The sequence below is a fragment of the Schistocerca nitens genome, chromosome 2, assembly GCF_023898315.1.
Source record: "Schistocerca nitens isolate TAMUIC-IGC-003100 chromosome 2, iqSchNite1.1, whole genome shotgun sequence".
NCBI classification, from domain to species: Eukaryota; Metazoa; Arthropoda; class Insecta; order Orthoptera; family Acrididae; genus Schistocerca; species Schistocerca nitens.
In genome coordinates, this window is record NC_064615.1 from 739,000,817 (window position 1) to 739,022,209 (window position 21,393).

Here is a 21,393-nt window from a genome sequence, read left to right on the forward strand (position 1 = left end):
GACTACAAATCCACAGCTTTTTCTTCTTTGGTCGTTTACATATGTTGCTATTGTTAGACAATTAAATTACGTAAATATTCTCAACTTAATCTGTGGAATAGTTTCCCTTGTATAGCTTTTTAAAGCAGCCATGTTCTGTGTTTTCCGTTCAAATGGGTAAATTGGAATACCGTGCTGTTATGAAACCATAGTTTGGACAATTTAAGGAAAACAGAAATTCACCTAAGGCTGGCGACAGCGCATTAGTACAAAATTATTTCTATTTAATATAGTCGTTGAGTTCATAATACTGTAATTCGAAATTGTCGTTACAGTTACAGGTAGTCGACAAAAATATGGAAATAGAGCACAATACCGTGAAAGATAAGGTGTAGCAAAATCATTGGCTTTCAAAACAGCTTCCAGTCGTCTCGGAGTGGATAAATACAGACCCTGCATGGTTTTCAAGGTAATCTTATACCACTTTTCCTGCAAAATAGTGTGATTTCAGGTAACGATGATGGAGGTGGATAGGTATTGCGCATCCTTCTCTCCAAAGTAGCCCACAAAGACACCATAATATTGAGTTGGGATGACTGTGATGGCAGGGGCGATGCGACAATTCATCTTCGTGCTCACAAAACCAGTCCTCCACGATGCGAGCTGTGTGATCAAGAGCCGTGCCGTCTTGGGACACAGCATCACACTGTACCATGGAATTCCACCATACGCAAGAGGCGGCTACACGGGTAGCAGGGGCTGTGTGGCGTGGTCTGGGCCCTTTTGTAGGTCAGAGGGTATCAGGAAAACACAAAAAGGACTTCAGTCACAAAGGGTGCAGAACCATCGGTATAACAGTTGTAAACTCTCGTAGCTCTGCTGGGAAAGTACCAGAGCTCCAAGCGCTAACAGAAAACGGTGATGCTCACATAGTTATAGGCACTGAAAGCTAGCTAAAGCCGGAGATAAGTTCAACCGAAATTTTTGCGAAGAAACTAACGGTGTTGCGAAAGGATAGGCTAAACACAGTTGGTGGTGGCATGTTTGTTGCTGTTACAAGTAGATTACCTTGTCGGGAACCTAAAGTAGATATTTCCTGTGAGTTAGAATGGGTAGAGGTCATTCTTGGCAACCGGCATAAAATAATAATTGGATCTTTTTAACGACCTCCCAACTCAGGTGAGCCCGCATCTCGTGGTCGTGCGGTAGCGTTCTCGCTTCCCACGCCCGGGTTCCCGGGTTCGATTCCCGGCGGGGTCAGGGATTTTCTCTGCCTCGTGATGGCTGGGTGTTGTGTGCTGTCCTTAGGTTAGTTAGGTTTAAGTAGTTCTAAGTTCTAGGGGACTTATGACCACAGCAGTTGAGTCCCATAGTGCTCAGAGCCATTTGAACCATTTTTGAACTCAGGTGATACAATTGCTGAAAGGTTCAAGGAAAACCTGAATTTAATTTCATACACTAATTACATACACTTTTAGTTGGCTGTGACTTTAATGTACCCTCGATATGTTGGCGAAAATACATGTTTAAATCCGGAAGTACGCATAAAACATCAACCGAAAATGTGCTAAACTCATTATCCGAAAACTATTTCGAGCAGTTACACTATTGGCCATTAAAATTGCTACACCACGAAGATGACGTGGTACAGATACGAAATTTAACCGTCAGGAAGAAGATGCTGTGATATGCAAACGATCAGCTTTTCAGAGCATTCACACAAGGTTGGCGCCGATGGCGACACCTACAACGTGCTGACACGAGGAAAGTTTCCAACCGATTTCTCATACACAAACAGCTGTTGACCGGCGTTTCCTGATGAAACGTTGTTGTGATGCCTCGTGTAAGGAGGAGAAATGCGTACCATCACGTTTCCGACTTTGATAAAGGTCGGATTGTAGCCTATCACGATTGCAGTTTATCGTATCGCGACATTGCTGCTCTCGTTGGTCGAGATCCAATGACTGTTAGCAGAATATGGAATCGGTGGGTTCAGGAGCGTAGTACGGAACGCCGTGCTGGATCCCACCGGCCTCGTATCACTAGCAGTAGAGATGACAGGCATCTTATCCGCATGGCTGTAACGGATCGTGCAGCCACTTCTCGATCCCTGAGTCAACAGATGGAAACGTTTGCGAGACAACAACCATCTGCACGAACAGTTCGATGATGAGGTTTGCAGCAGCATGGACTATCAGCTCGAAGACCATGGCTGCGGTTGCCCTTGACGCTGCATCACAGACAGGAGCGCCTGCGATGGTGTACTCAACGACGAACCTGGGTGCACGAATGGCAAAACGTCATATTTTCGGATGAATCCAGGTTCTGTTTACAGCATGACGATGGTGGCATCCGTGTTTGGCGACATCGCGGTGAACGCACATTGGAAGCGTGTATTCGTCATCGCCATACTGGCGTATCAGCCGACGTGATGGTATGGGGTGCCATTGGTTACACGTCTCGGTCACCTCTTGTTCGCACTGACGGCACTTTGAACAGTGGACGTTACATTTCAGATGTGTTACGACCCGTAGCTCTACCCTTCATTCGATCCCTGCAAAACCATACATTTCAGCAGGATAATGCACGACCGCATGTTGCAGGTCCTGTACGGGCCTTTCTGGATACAGAAAATGTTCGACTGCTGCCCTGGCCAGCACATTCTCCAGATCTCTCTCCAATTGAAAACGTCTGGTCAATGGTGGCCGAGCAACTGGCTTGTTACAATACGCCAGTCACTACTGTTGATGAACTGTGGTATCGTGTTGAAGCTGCATGGGCAGCTGTACCTGTACACGCCATCCAAGCTCTGTTTGACTCAATGTCCAGGCGTATGAAGGCCGTTATTACGGCCAGAGGTGGTTGTTCTGGGTACTGATTTCTCAGAATCTATGCACCCAAGTTGCGTGAAAATGTAATCGCATGTCAGTTCTAGTATAATATATTTGTCCAATGAATACCCGTTTATCATCTGCATTTCTTCTTGGTGTAGCAATTTTAATGGCTATTAGTGTAGTTCACGAGCCCAAGTGAATAGTAAACGTTTGTGAAAACACACTTGACCTCTTCGCAACAAGTAACTCTGAGGTAATAACAAGCATCAAAATGGACACAGAGATTAGTGACCAAAGGGTTATCGTAGCGAGACTGAATATTGTAACTCCCAAATCCTCCATAAATAAACAAAAATATACCTATTCAAAAAAGCAGATAAAAATTCACTTGACGCCTTCCTGAGAGACAATCTCCACTCCTTCCAAATTAACAATGTAAGTGTAGACCAAATTTGGCTTGAGTTGAAAGAAATAACATCGACAGCAATTGAGAGAGTTATACCAAATAAATTAACAAACGACGGAACTCATCCTCCTTGGTACATAAAACGAGTCAGAACACAGTTTCAGAAACCGCGAAAAAAGCATGCCAAATTTGAGAGAACGCAAAATCTCCAAATCGGTGATCTTTTACAGAAGCTCGAAATTTAGTGCGGGCAGCAATGCGAGGTGCTTGTAATAGTTTCCTCAACGAAGCTTTGTCACGAAACCTGGGAGAAAAGCCAAAGAGATTCTGGTCGTATGTAAAGTACGCTAGCGGCAAGACACAATCCATGCCTTCTCCGCGCGATAGCAATGGAAGCACTATCGACGACAGTGCTGCCAAAGTAGAGTTGCTAAACACAGCTTTCCGAAATTTCTTCACTAAAGAAGACGAAGTAAATATTCCAGAATTCGAATCAAGAACAGCTGCCAACTTACGTAACTTAGAAGTAGATATCCTCGGAGAAGTAAAGCAACTTAAATCAGTTAACAAAAGCAAGTCTTCAGGTGCAGATTGTGTACCAATTAGGTTCCTTTCAGAATATGCTGATAATGCTTAACAGTCATATACAACCATTCGCTCGACGAAAGATCCGTACCTAAGGACTGGAGAGTTGCACAGGTCACACCAATAGTCAAGGAAGGTAGTAGGAGTAATTCACTAAATTACCTGTCCATACCATTAACGTCGATACGCAGCAGGATTTTGGAACATACATTGTGTTAAAACGTTATGAAGTACCTCGAAGAGAACGCTCTATTGAGAGACAGTCAACACTGATTTTGAAACCATCGTTCTTGTGAAACGCATCTAACTCTTTACCATGCGAAGTGTTGAGTGCTATTGACAACGGATTTCAAATTGATTCTGTATGTCTAGATTTCCAAAAGGCTTTTGAGATTGTACCACACAAGCAGCTTGTAGTGAATTTAGGTGCTGACTGGATTTGTGACTTCCTGTCAGAGAGGTTACAGTTCGTAGTAATTGACGGAAAGTCATCGAGTAAAACAGGAGTGATTTCCACGTTCCGCAAGGTGGTGTTATAGGCCCATTTCTGTCCATCATCTATACGAACGATGTAGGAGACAATCTGAGTAGCCGTCTTAGGTTGTCTGCAGATGATGCTGTTGTTTATCGTCTACTAAAGTCATGAGAAGATCTCTTTTGGAGTACTGCTGTGCGATGTGGGATCCTTACCAGGTAGGATTAACGGAGTACATTGAGAAAGTTTAAAGAAGGGTAGCACGTTTTGTATTATCGCAAAGTAGGGGAGAGAGTGTCACTGAAACGATACAGGATTTGGGGTGGACATAATTAAAACAAAGGCGTTTTACGTTGCGGCGGAATCTTCTCACGAAATTTCAATCACCAACTTTGTCCTCCGAATGCGAAAATATTTTTTGACGCCGATCTTCATAGGGAGAAACGATCATCGTAATAAAATAAGGGAAATCAGAACTCTGACGGAAAGGTATAGGTGTTCGTTTTTTCCGCGCGCTGTTCAAGATTGGGATAACAGAGAATTATCGGGAAGGTGGTTCAATGAACCCTGTGCCAGGCACTTAAATGTGATTTGCGGAGTATTCATGTAGATGTAGAGGGGATGGACCTGATCAGCCAAAATGGTCTCATAATCCTTGGCAGTAATGCGATCCTGCATAGTACTCTTGGAGCCCACGGAATACCGCGATGTGGCTGCCCAAATCATCACCGAACCCCGTCATGTTTCACACTTAGCAGCAAGCAGTCTGCTTCGTAGGACTGGGACGGCGTAGGTCAGACGTAAACACGGCCAGAAGTGGGAAACATTGTGAAGCAAGACTTCCATTGTGCCATAGCTCAGGTTTTATGGCTTATGCACCACGTTTTCCTGTTACGGACATTTGCATAACAGTTGAGCGGCATTGGAATTACGGCTCATACTGCAATTCCCTGAATTCCCTGCTTAAGGACCTCCCTTCGTGTCGTTCTGCTGCTGACAGGGTTCAAATGGCTCTGAGCACTATGCGACTTAACTTCTGAGGTCATCAGTCGCCTAGAACTTAGAACTACTGCAATCTAACTAACTAAGGACATCACACACATCCATGCCCGAAGCAGGATTCGAACCTGCGACCGTAGCGGTCGCCCGGTTCCAGACTGTAGCGCCTAGAACCGCACGGCCACTCCGGCCGCCTGCTGACAGGGTTCACGAGTGTGACATTCAGCTCTGCACTGACTTTTGCAGCTGTCGTTGTCTAATGTTTCCTCACAATCCTCTTCAATGACCGTCTATCACGATCACTCAACACACACTTTCATCCGCATCGTGACTTAGCAGATGATGTTTTTTCGTTCTTCCTGTGTGCTGTATAAATCTTCGATACTGTGCCTCCTGGAACACCAAACAATTTGGCTACTTTGATTACGGTAGCTCTAACTATACGGGTACCAAAGTTTGTCCACGTTCGGCTTCACTTAGCTCCGACATAATGACTGACAACTACACATACCACTGTTCTGACCACGATTGACACTTGCAACGTATTGAGGACATTGCATTGGTCAAATGCAACAGCGCAACCTGCAGGCTTGGCTAGCATCTACATTTATGTCCAAACTCGATTTCCTCGCTGTTTTTCCAGACTTTCGTCCACCGCCTGTGTGAGGTGTGACATGAGCATTCCGGACACAAAACTAGTGACCCCAGGATAAATCACGCGAATACCGCGTAACATCACCTCTGATTTTGGTACTGACCTCAGTTCGGCGAGATAGAGAATCCCAAACTGCGTGTATGTTGGGTGTCGCGCTCCATCCCTTGTTACAAACTGTTCCAAAAATTTCCTATAAAGCCGGCCGGAGTGGCCGTGCGCTTCTAGGCGCTACAGTCTGGAGCCGAGCGACCGCTACGGTCGCAAGTTCGAATCCTGCCTCCGGAATGGATGTGTGTGATGTCCTTAGGTTAGTTAGGTTTAATTAGTTCTAAGTTCTAGGCGACTGATGACCTCAGAAGTTAAGTCGCGTAGTGCTCAGAGCCATTTGAACCATTTTTTCCTATAAAGTTAAGAACCAGTAAATTATCGGACCAACCGAGGTGCGTTAGGGTGTCCGAGAGTTCGTGAAACCAAGAATGTATGCATACAGCCCTGCGAGTGCGGCTGTATCTTGGAAGACGGCAGCGTCTACAGCATACTCATCATTAGAATGCAGGAGATAGGGCAGCATTTGGTGACCGAGAACGTTGAAATAAATATCCTGGTTCATGTTCACAGCAACACAAACGAGCAGGCCCAAGTACGATAATTACACCCAAAACATCACGGAACCATCTTCGGGCTCAGCTACGCCCTCCACATACTGCAGCTTACACGCCTCATCACTTGAAAAGAAGCAACCCGTGATTCATGGGATCGCATTACACGCCTCCAGTCGGCTACTGTTCAGTTTGTGTGTTGTTAGTTTCATGTTCCATGGATCATTTCGCACGATAAATCGTAATGATGTGGAACGAGTCATTTTAAATTCCACCGCAAATTAATTTGTGAATATGGCTACATCTTGAACATTTATAAGTTTTTATGTATTTTTTATGTACAAACACCAGTTAGTAATTCCTACCCACCGCCCTTTAGGCTACACATTACAGAAATTCTTGTAAGGAACAGAAGTAATTGTTAAGGACAAACTTTCTCAGTTTATTTTGAAATTTTACCTTGCTATCTGTGAGACATTTTGTATCATTGGGTAAGTGATCAAAAATTTTTGTTGCAGCATTGTGCACCCGTTTTTGTGCTAAGGACAACCTTAATGTGGAGTAATGAATGTCACTTTTCCTTCTGGCATTACAATTATGTACATCACGGTTCCATTTGAACTGCGTGGATTATTTAAAACTGACTTCATGTGGGAATAAATATACAGTGAAGCAGTAGTCAGAATGCTCAACTCAATAAACAGACGCCTACAAGATGATCGTGGGTGAGCACCACATATTATTCTGGCAGGACGCTTTTGAGCAATGAAGACTTTCGTTCTTAAAGTTGAGTTACTCCAGAACAAGACTTATACAGCTTCATGTCCCGCTGTTACCAACGTCCTTTTGCGAGGTGCCCGTCGCCAAATATCCGCTGTCTGCAATTTCTCCGCAACGTTCGCTCGGAATCTGTTTGAAGTGACAGCAGGAATTCCTATCCGATTTGAAATCGATTGTCGTTAGCTAGGAGCGACACTCATCTCCGGCCCCGTCGCGTAAGATCGACCGCTGTTCTTACGCCGCGTTAAATGGCTGCCTGTGGTATGCAGTGCTTTGCGGACACGTTCGACAGTCCGTGTTGACACACCAACAAATGGAGCAACTTCACTACAGTATGGTTATGGACACATTCTAACACAACAGCTGCTCTCTGCCACTGTGTCGCGTCCCCACATCTTACTGTACTGATACCATAGAACTGACTGGCACGTACACACCGTTCTTCTACAATGACCGTCGTCAACGGTGGAGGGTCACATGGCTTCCTGGTACAGATCTCCGCAATCTACAGCGCCCCAAAGAGACCAGTAAGCTCTTTCAAGAGAATGGTTAATATTTCGTCCGGTGAGCTTATGTACATACTCTGTGACTTAAATGCAGACCTGATTAATCAGCACTATAAAATAGTAGGTGAATTCTGTTGTTTCACTGTCTACACTGGTTGTCATCAAACGGCCCTAATCAAGTACAGGTGCGGCACGTGATTCTCAACCTTTTTTTCTATAATAATATGCATCCAGAAATTAACAGCCGAATCCAGAAACGTCAACTAATATTAAGAGCCTCTAAGAGTGTAATTTTCTTGCTCGGTAACAAACAATAATAACTACAGACACAGTAATATTTTAAGATGTGCTTAATTTTAATTGACGTTGGTGAGTTCGGCCATGAGCTAAGAAAGTTGGTCGCTTACCTCCAGGGCAGAGGGGTAAGTAGCGCAGCCACTGCGGGATTAAAGGATGTGGGGGGGGGGGGGGGGGAACGTTTTGTTGTTTGTGTGTCAGCGCTTACAACTCATTGGCTCGTATACCTCGTATCGATCCGCTGCTACAGTATGAATTTCAAACGGAGGTAACGTGGATCATTACAGACATGGTCTTCTTTAAATACGATACAAGCGAGGAGTACGAAATTAAAATAAGGATGCTGTAACACAACAAAATGAGCATAGGAACAACGACATTAAAAACTTTTAGTAAACATTTTTGATCGTACCTCGCATTCCATAATGCATTTAGTCGATTACTGTTATTAATCAGTTAATCATCTGCTCATACAGACAACCCAACAACAATTCGTGAAGCAGTTACCGTGTCACAACTATGGGACGCTGAGATTGGAAGCAATCTGAAACAGAGAACAGTCGACAGGAAGTATTCCGAATGGTGGCGACATCTGATGACTAGTACTGGCAGGCCGGTGGCCTACTTATCAAGTGAGCGAGGTGGCGTAGTGGTTGGTGCACTGGACTCGCATTCGGGAGGACGACGGCTGAAACCAGCTTCCGGTCATCCTGATTTAGGCTTTCCGTGATTTCACCACATTCCTTCAGGCAAATACCCCCACAGAGTCAATATTGGCTCTTCAGCAAAAATGTTTTACGATCACTGGTCTGTACTAAGGTCACTGTAAAGCGGAAACTAGAATTTTGTTGCACTGCTGACCTGTGACCTCTGAGGAGCTGCTCGCACAGCTTAACGCGCTGCGCGCTCGGGTTGGAACATACTTGCCGAAAAACTGGCACCACGCAGGGAAGCCGTACCGCACACTACATGCAGACAAGCTATACACACCCCCTAACAGTGAGAAGAGCTATGGCCGATCTACCACTAGTATACAACGATCCTGATTGTTCCAGGAATGCAGCGGCTGCAGCAAACCCGGATACATCGCCATCGCCTGCCACGGTAATAATGTATCATACCCACACTAACAAACCCAACCTTGCATGAACTACCGCAGCTAGTAAGCAACTACTGCTCTTACTACCCATCCCACTGTCGCGGAGTTTTTTTTTCCCTCGGCACGAGCCTTGGCACTTTTTTCCCTCTACTCTTCAAATCGCTACCCTCATTTGCGTTTCGTCCCCAATCTATCACCTGATGGACCGTGTTAAATAGTGATCCACTTATTAGACAACTAACATGTTGACGGAGGTGAAGGTAGAACTTTTGGTTTGGTCACCACGTTGGTGCGGGCATTGAGGGGCCTCATCTATATTTAAAAAGGGGAGCCTCACCCGCAGCGAACACGCGCCGGATGGCCGAAGACTGGTCTGGCGCACCGCTTGTTTAGGCACATGCTGGGCTGCTCTCCGGTCTCTGGCTAATGAAAGTACAATGCAGAAACGGTTACGGTTACACAAAGAGCATAGTTTACGCGGTTCGCAGGCAGCTGGCGCACGCGCCTTCCCTCCCTTAGGTTAAGTGACGACTGTAGCTACAGGAAGGATAAGTTTATCAAATCAGAAAAACAGCGGTTCCTGTTCGACAGAATAAATGATAGGATACTTTGATAAATAGAGGGGTGGGAGGGGGATATTTTCCAGTTCCACAAAACAAAGTGAGACACTGTTACATTCGGCTCTTGATAGGCCACCCACAACTGTTACATATATTATTCATAACTGATAGCATCCGCTACAGTTGTAATAAATTTTTATTTTCTAATAAAAGGAAAGCGCAACCAGGTTCCAGGCCAACAGTCACATCTTCAGCTACATCTAAAAAATTACAACTAAAATGTGACGATTATACAAAGTGTCAAACTGTAAAAAAAGAAAAGAACCTGTAGTAATATTCTACAGAGGATACCACATGTACGTGAAGCATGTCCATACGAGTCAGCTAACAGGCGTTTACATAGTGTTCCTCTGATACATGGCATGTAAGAGAAAATCTAGCTCATATATTCCTAGGCCGGACAGAAGACCTTTCGAAGAGCAGGACCTTTACAAAACACATTACATTCCCGTATGAAAAAAAGCGCAACTACCGAAAGTAAAACAAAAAGATAAAATATTAACGACCCCAAATTCCATAAGCCACAATACAAACGTACAGCCGGCCGGGATGGCCGAGCGGCTCTAGATGCTACAGTCTGGAATCGCGCGACCGCTACGGTCGCAGGTTCGAACCCTGCCTCGGGCATGGATGTGTGTGATGTCCTTAGGTTAGTTAGGTTTATGTAGTTCTAAGTTGTAGGGGACTGCTGACCTTAGAAGTTAAGTTCCATAGTGCTCAGAGGCATTTGAACAATTTGAACAAACGTACAATGGCCCAGGCTTAAGGATGTCGCTAACATACTCCCCAGTGCGAAGCACTCTCCAGGCTAAATCTTAACTCATCCTTGAATGGGACACTACCCAATGTTCGGCGTCCCCTGACGGAGTAGTGAATACCACAGTCGTCAAACCACAAGGTAACGGGATATAGAGTCTTACGGTAGCATACTCCGGGAGCACACAGGATTGGTCTAGTGGACGGGTACGTGAAGGATAAGGACACATTTCGAGTGGGCATTCCGCTGCTCACACCTTTTCTGACCTCCACTGGGAGCTTGGTCAGCCGTTTAATCATAAAAGGGTTATCTTGCCCCGCAGCGTGTGAGAATTGTGTTTTAAGTGCATCTGTTGAGTGCAGATAACTGCAAAGCGTGTGTTTATAGCGTAATATGTTGTATGATTATGATGACGATGATGATTATGATGATGAAGATGATGAGAAAAGGGAGAAAGTGAAAACCGGTAGCGGAACATAGCCTACTCTTCTCAGGGCCGTCCAGCTTAACGTTCTGATCCGACGGACGGATCACCATCAGTAGCGTCACATGACCTCACTACATGAGACTCCCCCCCCTCACCTGCCCCCCTTATTGTGAAAATTTCTTTGACCACATATATTCGAACCAGCTTCCATCGAGTCGAGCGTCACCGCAGAAGCATCCGATAACAACAGTAGTCTCTACAAAGTCTGGATGTCGAACTGCAGCTGCCCAACTACAACATAGCATTCACGAAGTGTCATAGAACTTAGAAGAATGTGCTTCGTGATGCTGCGTTCAGCTAAGGCTGTTACGTCGGTTGATATTTAGCCACAAACTCGCCTCGATTTTTCATCCATCTAACCAATTGAAAATTTACGTAAGTCGACCACATAGCGAATGCCGCTCTGCTACCGCGTAAATATGTTAATATTGTGTGTAATAATAATATGTAAAAGTAACCATTTGCTGCTAATGAGTTCAAATAATAATATGTAAAAGTAACCATTTGCTGCTAATGAGTTCAAATTGCACTCAAAAATGAACAGTGATACTGTCACTGACTTTAACCGTCTGAACCTGGATGAAATAAGTTGATGATCACTATAATTCATCTACTGATTAGATTCAACGGAGAAATAACACAACCAAACGGTTGCAAATAATTGTTTAATACATTGACCTAAGTTTCGACAAAATCAAAATGGCTCTGAGCATTATGCGACTTAACAGCTATGGTCATCAGTCCCCTAGAACTTAGAACTACTTAAACCTAACTAACCTAAGGACAGCACACAACACCCAGCCATCACGAGGCAGAGAAAATCCCTGACCCCGCCGGGAATCGAACCCGGGAACCCGGGCGTGGGAAGCGAGAACGCTACCGCACGACCACGAGATGCGGGCTAAGTTTCGACACCTCTAAGGATGTCTTCATGAGGATGAAAATGCAACTTTACGGCTTTTAAAATTTCATTCTAATGAAGACATCTTTAGATGTGTCAAATCTTAGGTCAATGTATTAAACAATTATTTGCAACCGGATGGCTGTGTTCTTTCTCCGTTGAAACTTAAATATATGGTTGCTGAAACAGAGTCATGTTCAAAACCAGCTTGTGATAAGACGTATTTTACAAAAGGGGGTCATGGGTTGGATTCAGGAACTAACATTGCTAGGAACGGCTGGACAAGTAAACTACCGATGTCTTTTAGCAGGAATCGTTTTGGCTCTCATTTTCTGTGACTTAGTGGAATCACCGTCAGAATATATACAGAAGCGCCAAGAAAAGATGCCCCATTATTGGAGACTCTATACCGATGAGCCAAAACATTATGACCACTGCCCACCGCGAGGCTGAATGTCTCCTGGTGGTGCTGCGGGCACGTGACGCAGTAACGACAGAACGTAAGCGGAAGAGAGACGAACGTGCAGCCATTATAGCGAAGATGAGGGACGAAAATGGGGAAATCCACTGGTATAAGCGATTTTGACAAAGAGCACATTGTTGTGCCGCTGCGGCAGGAAACGAGAATCTCTGACATGGCGAAGGTTGTCGTCTGTTGGCGTACTACTGTCATGAGCACCTATGGAAACTGGTTGAAGGATGGTGAAATGACGGGCAGGCCGTGCTGGACGACCACGTCTCATCACAAAACGTAGAGGTCGGAGGATCACCCACTGTGTAATCTAGAATAGGTAGCGATCTGTTGCAGATCTAACGACAGAGTACAATGCTGGTGCAGGCACAAGTGTTTCGGAACCATTGTTCGACATGGAGCTCCACGTCACACGACCTCTACGTGTTGCTGTGTTGACATAACGACATCGTCAGTTATGACTGCCGTGGGGACAGCATCACTGAATCAATAGAAACATGTCGCCTATCGAATGAGTCGCATTTCTTGTTACACCAGGTCGGTGGTTTGGTACTTACACGCCTTCATTCAGGTGAATGACTGCACGAAGCATGCACCGCGCCACAGATGCAGGCCAGTTAGGGCAGACTTACGCTATGGGATACATTGAGTTAGGCTTCTATGGAAGCTGTGGTGATAATCGAAGGAATCATGACAGCCTACGTGAACATTATTGCGGACCCCTGCAACGCTTCATGCTCGAAGTCTCTTCCAGCAGGATAACTGTCCGCGTTGCAAGGCCGGAATCGTACTACAGTGGTTTGAGAGGCATTATAGTGTACTGACAGTGATGTCTTGGTCAGCAAATGTGTCTGATCTGTACCCATTGGAACACATATCGGGCGCCAGCTGCGAGCCCGTAACCACCGTCGTGTAATTTGCGGGAATTGCTTGTCCTGTGCGTAGGCATCTTGTGCCACATACTTCGGCAATCCTGTATAGGACGTGTAGAACCCATACCAAGCATAATCGATGCTAGAATGAAATTTTCACTCTACAGGGGAGTGTGGAAGGTAGGAGACGAGGTACTGGCGGAATTAAAGCTATGAGGACGGTGCGTGAGTCGTGCTTGGGTAGCTCAGTCGGATGCCGGCACGGTGGCTCAGCGTGTTCGGTCGGAGGGTTAGCAGCCCTCTGTAATAAAAAACCTGAGTTAATCGATCAACAACGAACTTAAACGGATGTCTTACGACGTCCGCCCGAGCAGATACAACGAACAAAATGACAATGTTTCACGGTCACGTTCATTCGTTAAATTTTGGTGGGGCAAATGCACATGTTGTTTGCAGCCCTAACGTGCCTTAAACTAATGTGTAAGGAAAATATAGAGCCTTGGTGACGTTGGGCTCCACTAGCCAAACTAGCACCAAAAATTTTTTACGAGGTTAAAAAATATAATAAATAAACTGAGTTAATGGATCAACGACGAACTGAAACGGATGTCTTGTGACATCCGCCCCGAGCAGATGCAACGAACGAAAACGAACAAAATGAGATTAATAAAAAAAAAAAAAAGTCGGTAGAGCACTTGCCCGCGATAGGCAAAGGTTCCATTATTGACCAACTCGCTATTAAACAGGTGGTCATAATGATTTGGCTCATTGGTGTACAAACCAGGCGAAAGAAGCGTGGATATCGACATAACTTCTCGAACTTTGTTAGGCGAAACCCAAAGGGCCGTGAATGGTCCTATGGACAGTCTGCATAAGAATCGAAGGTGATTATTAGAGTTAAATTATGCCGCACAATGTAATGAAAATAATAGAGTTCTGTCAATTCAGCAAACTAGCTATAAACTTGTTAGTAGTCTTAAGCCGTGGCGGCTTTGATCTTGGCGGCATGGCACTCCGCTGGTGCCATTACCTATGTGCGTTGCCGATATCGATCTCTGGTCGTATGTCGCAAGCTAGGGTCTTTCGTCGAGGCCTGGGCCAGTGAGTTAGCTGGAGGGCACGTGGCTGGCGCGTTGTGGCTTTTGGGGTCTCCTGCTGTCCGGTAGGGGCCTCGAGAGGCCGCGAGTGGTTAACTTGGTCGGAGGCAGGGCTAGCCGGCTCGCTTAAGGATTGGTAGCGGCGATTTGGGGAAAGAGCAGTGGTCATCGCGTGCAACCTACTCGGCAAGTTCCCGACCTACTCTGTAAGCTTAAATATTTCGACACCTCGAAGACCGCCTGTACGGTTTGGGGGCAACAATACCCCAGCGGGAATCCTGCAAGTCACGATTCCGTAAGTGTTGTTTTTTTCATTTTTTGGGTACTTGATATTGCAAGGCCATGTCTGTGCTATATGGATTTGGATCTGTCATATTGACGTGCTTACGAGTGATTGTGTGTATGATCATTGGTCAGCGTAATTGAACGCAATTTGTGTTCCAGGCCATATTCCTTCCAAGTGTACGAGCATTCTCTGTTATAAATTCAATGGATGGAATTAAATTTGTAGCATAATCTGTATCGGAGGCAAAGCACTCTTTGTAGATGAGTATGTCTGAATCATTGCATCAGGAGACGCTGATATTTCCGCTTCTAAATAATAAGTAATTTCAAGCAGTGTTAAGTTTGTAACTTGTGTGTATAGTCACTTGCGCGATTAATTGAGATTTTCTACATCACAGACATTCTCGTCTGCTCCCTTTTGATGTGTGTTGGCAGGGTAGCTTTGGCAGCGGACGACGCGACCTGTTCCTTGGGCCTGGAGCAGAGACGTATTTGTTGCCACGGCGGCACTTCCGTCGTCGCACAGCGCCTGATTTGGCCGGCAATCTGGTGCCTGTACCGGCCGCGCTGTGGTTAAGCAAAGTCGATCGTTTGATGCGTGCCACGGCGGAGTGTCGCCGGTTAGTCGGGAACCGGTAGTCTGCCCTATTTGGTGAATTTAGCAACCTCATGACGTTTAAACAGTGCTTGGCAAGCCCAAGTTCCTCCTCGCTATACCAACTCTTTAACAACTCGTTTGAACCTTGCACCCTTATTACTACTTCTGAGTGCATTAAGTTCAAGGCCTTTTACTTATCAATATAAACTGTTGAGCTTTTCCTTCGACCCACAGTCATTAGTTAACTCCACTCATTGTGAAAGTTGCCTGCTTGTTCCTTGTGACTGTCATAGTCATCTGCTGTAGTTCTCAGCTTACCCTGAGTTTTGGGCAATTATATATTCATTAAAGGCCATTGTTAACGTTTCTGCTGGTGTGTAACAATTGAGAGGCACATTTAAATTGCATGTCCTCCTAGCTTATCTTGTATTTTGGGCAATTGCGTATTTACTCAAGAGTCATTATCAATGTTTTGTTAGTGTGTACCAGTCGGAAGCCGCATTTAAATTGTATCCCTTCCCAGCTTTGTCTGTATTTTGGGCGATTGTATAATATTGTTTAAGGGATTTTTATTAAGGCTTATACATTGTTAAGGGCTTTCCCACAGCCACAATCACTGGCGTGACATGTTATCCTTTCTGTATTTTTGATGGGTGTTATCCACGTGTATAACGCTTACCCAAGCTCGGAAATTGATAGTACATTTAGTGGCTGTCATTGTAATACATTTTGCTGATAAAATTGTTTGTTGGACCTGCTTGCAGCCACCCCCAGTTGGTAAGACTTCTTTTTTGTTTTGGGAACGTCATACTTCCGGTTTCAAGCCCTGCTCTTAATGGTATAAAGTGTCAAATAAATTTTAAATGAATTGAGTCTGTTCAAGTTTTTTAAAGATTGTGAGCGTTCTGATTTTTTTAACAAGGGTTTTTCTTAAATTTTAATAATACTATTGTTGTTAAGCAATAAAGTGTATTACATGAAACAACAAATGACGAAATATGAGGATCCAACTTCCACGTGTTTTCCTTAAAGCTATCCTAACCCTAGTTGTGACGTAAATAATATTTAATTGACCTATATGCCTCGATGCCTGACCGTGAACAGCAGGGGCTCCAAACATGTTACAAATAAATTAATATCATAAGATCAATGACATCTACAGATATTCATTACTGAATAATGTAAGTAGGGTATCGTGTGTTTTTAATGACTGCCTTGGCTAGTATTACTTTAAACGCAGATGATGTGACTCATTTTCAAGGGTGGCTACAGTCCATACTGGATTCCTGTGACAAGGCTGTTGTGAAATTTGAAAAACTTCGTCAATATTCACCTGAAGATGGCCGGACGACTCTGTGCCGAAATGTCGTGGACGCAAATTGTTGACATCCGGCAGTTCGCCCGAAATTTTATGGAACAAGGTGGTTGTTCTTTTCTTAGCGTGCATAGCTGTGCCGAATGCTACACATCGTGATGTTACGCTTGTGTTTTTATGGAAATGAAGGGATGGGGGAACAGTGCGTTGAAAAGCATCAGGGGGGTCCTTGAGCTTAGCACCCTCCACCGATGAAAAGACCACAGTCACCAATGTAATGTATCTTCAGTTCATGAGACTGTTATTGAACACGTGTAGATGTAAATATTTTAAGATGCAGTAGATTATAGCTCTACAGAAACAGTGCTAGTTTCTTGATACGAGCAGGCATCAAAGAAGACAAATTTTCGGAATGTGTCCACTTTCACCGGATCCTATATGCCTGGCCTCCACTCTACCGTGAAGACATGCAAAAAGTTCGCAAAATTCGAGCGCGTAAGGAGACGAGAAATTTACCAATCCACTCGACTGATTCAGAGAAGGGGTGACGAGATTTGCTCTCCCTTGAGAGTGTGGTACAGAAGTCAGGTGGGATGTGATTAGCCAGAAACGTAACTTTTGGTACTGCAAAACCAAAGGAAGAGAGTCCTTGTACTGAGATGAGAACAGCTAATTTTGTGAGATGTATCTCCATTGCCGAAAAAGCTTCACGCAGCTCAACACCGCCGTTCTCAGCACGTCCGGGTTAAGTGGCACTGTGAAGTTCTACTAAACGTGGTAGCAGCAATAGTAGCAGTCATTTTATTCATCCGTAGATCACTTTTGCTAGGATAATGGGCCTGTCGTGGTATTATAATTTAATAAAAACAACACTAACCTGATTCGTGTAGAAAGGTACTTACATAGCTAAGGGTCTAATTTGACAAGAATAGGACAACTAGTCGGCAATGGCCTTGTAGTATGAACTATCCCGACATTTGCCTGAAGTGACTTACGAAAACCACGGAATACCTAAACCAGGATGGTCGGGTGAAAATTGGAATCCCCTCCCCAAAACAAGGCCACTCTGTTGTATACAGTACTAACTCATTCGGTTTATCCCTACCGTACAATACTGTTTTGCAGAGAAGTTATTATATAATGTGAAAGGCTATTGCTACACTGTTCATTCATTTCCCACGCCCAGTCACTGCACACACTTTACATGTATTATTTCATGGTGTAACATCACACTCGCTATCAGCTGACATCCAGCCCATAGCGACGATGTTTGGTTTCTATTTTGTATACCGTAACTTCCCATCTGCTATCCTGAAAAACTGAGTTAGTTTCCTCTGTAACGAGTGAGACGCGGATCTCGGAAAGAGGAAAAGCTGTTAGTATTATGCATTGCACAGCTTTGAGAGTGAGGTTTACCACAAAAGAAAAAAAGAAAAGAAAGAGAAGGAAAAAATAGTGCGAAAGTGTTACGTCAAATAATAGATGTTTTATCAGAATTAGCTTTATTATTATTTTTTACTTGTGTAACACTTTTTTAATAAAGGCCTTTGTGTGTGTTATCTAAATAATTCTTTATTATATACAAATTACTGCCAAACAGGTACTTTTTAAAACAGTTCGTTTTAGTAATCTCATTAATAACCTTGGGCAATTTGTTGTACAGCTTTATTCATTGACAGAAAATGAAATTTCAGTTTTATGTTTATTCTTTCTTGGCAAACTTAAGTTGTTCTAGATTTTGTTTCATGTTCATCGACAGAGGTGTTTTTGCAGTGTTTTTATTTCTGCTCCCTGGACTTGAATTCTCTTAAGAAAAGGTCTTCTTGCTTTCCCTTACTGCTTGCTCTGTCAACAGATCAGATGTCATAACGTCAGCGATAGGCTAGAACCTTGTGTCACTCGCTCCTCAGCTACTGTTTCCCTTTCATATACTTCGAATCTTTTAACTGCAATCTGATTCCAGTCAACATTGTCTAAGCCATTCTCTAAGTGTACAAATTTTACACATGTAGGTTTACTTTCCTTCAGCCTATTTTCTAAGATAAAACGTAAGGTCATTATTGCCTTGCGTTTCTAAATTTCACCGGAAACCAAACTAACCTTGCCCGAAGTAGGCTTCTACCAGTTTTCCCTTTCTTCTCTAAATAGTTTACATCAGTATCTTGTAACCATTAGTTTTTAAACTGATGGTTCGGTACTATTCAGACCTGTCTGTCAGCGCCTGTCTTCTTTGAAATTGGAATTATTACATTCTTCTTAAAGTCTGAGGGCATCTATCCTGTTTCATACATCTTACACACGAGGTGGAATAGTTGTGTTACGACTGGCTCTCCAGAGCATCTCAAAAATTTGAAGGAACGTCGTGAACTCCAGGCACGTTGTTTCTACTTAGATCTTTCTATGCTCCTTCAAATATTTCTCGCATCTTCACCTACTTCCTCTTCCCTTTTATAATATAGTCCTCACTTTTGTTCCCCTTATATAAACACTCTATATATTCCTTCCACCTTTCAGCTTTCCCTTCTTTCTGTAACACTGGCTTCCCATCTGAGATGTCGGTATCATGCAGTGCCTCTCTTTTTTTGCAAAGTACTCTTTCATTTTCCTATAAGCTGCTTTTGTCTTTCCCATGTATGATTCAATGTCCTCCCATTTGTCCTCTAGCCAATCCTCCTTAGCCATTTTGCAAATTCTATCAATCTCTTTTTTTTTCGTCTGCTTCATTCGTGCATTAATACATTTTCTTCATTCATCAATTTAATTCAATATCTTCTTGTTATCCAGGGATTTCTACCAAGTCTTTTCTTTTTACCTTTTCCGTCTACTGCCTTCACTAGTACATCTCTCAAAGCTATCCATTGTTCTTCTCTTCCTTCCTCTTCCTTTCTCTGTTTCGATCCTACTTTGTCTAATCCTCCCTCTGAAACTCTCAGCAACCTCCAGCTTTTTCAGTTTATCTAGGTACCATCTCCTTAACTGCCGACTTTCCTGCAGTTTCTTATGTTGTAATGTGCAGTTCAAAAACCAATGATTTATGGCCAGTATCCACATCTGTCCTTGGGAATGGCTTCTACATACATCAAAAAGAGTTTTGTATCACCCCAGTTCCCAGAACTCCTGAAGATAGACGTTGACTGTAGATATTGCATCACAGACACAGTCCCTTTGACGGTCCAGAGATGTCACTAAACCCGACCAAAGATGTAAACAACCACGCATGAGTAGCGCCTATTAGACGGAGGGGGTCCGACAGCCGATCAGTTCCAGTCATTGCACCAGGAAGGAGGTACACGGCTCGTGTTCGACCAGCCTAGACGGTCAACACCGCGGTTCGATCGCGTCCGCATTGTTACTTTGTGCCAGGAAGGGCTCTCAACAAGGAAAGTGTCCAGGCGTCTCGGAGTGAACCAAAGTTATGTTTTTCGGACATGGGGGAGATACAGAGAGACAGGAACTGTCAATGACATGCCTCGCTCAAGCTGTCCAAGGGCTGCTACTGCAGTGGATGGCCGCTACCTACGGATTATGGCTCGGAGGAACCTTGACAGCAATGCCACCATGTTGAATAATACTTTTCGTGCAGCCACAGAACGTCGTGTAACGACTCAAACTGTGCGCAATAGGCTGCATGATGCGCAACTTCACTCCCGATGTCCATGGCGACGTCCATCTTTACAACCACAACACAATGCAGCGCGGTACAGATGGGCCGAAACCATGCCGAATGGACCGCTCAGGAATTGGCATCACGTTCCCTTTATCGATGAGTGTCGCATATGCCTTCAACCAGACAATCGTCGGCAACTTGTCTGGAGGCAACCCAGCCAGGCTGAACGCCTTAGACACACTGTCCAGAGAGTGCGGCAAGGTGAAGGTTCCCTGATGTTTTGGGGTGGCACTATGTGGGGCCGACGTAAGCCGCTGGTGATCATGGAAGGCGCCATAACGGTTGTACGATACGTTAACGCCATCCTCCGACCGATAGTGCAACCATATCGGCAACATATTGGCGAGGCATTCGTCTTCATGGACGACAATTCGCGCCCCCATCGTGCACGTCTCTTTAACTATATCAGGCCAGGTTTTCAGAAACTCACGGGCAAATCTCATTGCAGGAACAAGATAGTCCTCTACTTTCAAATGCTACGGACTATCACTTCAGATACATGCTCTTGAGTCATTACCTCGCTCAGTGCCCAATATCCTCTAATGCACAACCAATAAACAGCCACAACTCAATTCTCTAAGAGTGTGCCACACAACAACAAAATAGCTGCAGATCATTTCCGTGTGAGTGTGCTTCCAGAACCACTAGCTTTACACCACGGAAGCCTACTCATCCCAGTCAGCTATCATCAATCAAACCTCACAACCATAATCATTAACTCTTGTCCCTTACTGCTCCTTGATGTATTTTAATACCAACAAATAGTAACGCAAGTCTGGCAAACACTCACTCGCGACCAAAGAGCTTCCTGCGTCACATAACCTGTTATGCGAGTCGTAACTTTTCAGCCACGAAATTAGTAAACCAAATCCTCGAAAATTTATCTTGGTACGATGTGTGAAGCAGCAGGTGCATCGGTAGTCTCTTCCAATTACTACTCGCCCTAAGCAACAGCTCGCTCCATACAAATAGTACCAAAGACTATCCCTCCATGATTTGAACCGACTTCTCGTTCGGTTAAAACGATGCTGCCTATCTAGATCACATGAAAAAGGCTGACAAATGTACAGCGCCATTATTCCTTTTAATAGTTTCAATATTGTTGTTG

General features: G+C 44.3%; 1 non-coding gene across 1 annotated transcript; it reads left to right on the forward strand.

The window, feature by feature from the left end:
• Positions 1-13,786: 13,786 nt before the first annotated feature.
• On the forward strand, positions 13,787-13,936 carry LOC126237707 (U12 minor spliceosomal RNA). The gene has a single exon (XR_007545167.1). It is a non-coding gene; the product is annotated as a U12 minor spliceosomal RNA (small nuclear RNA).
• The last annotated feature ends 7,457 nt before the right edge of the window (positions 13,937-21,393 follow it).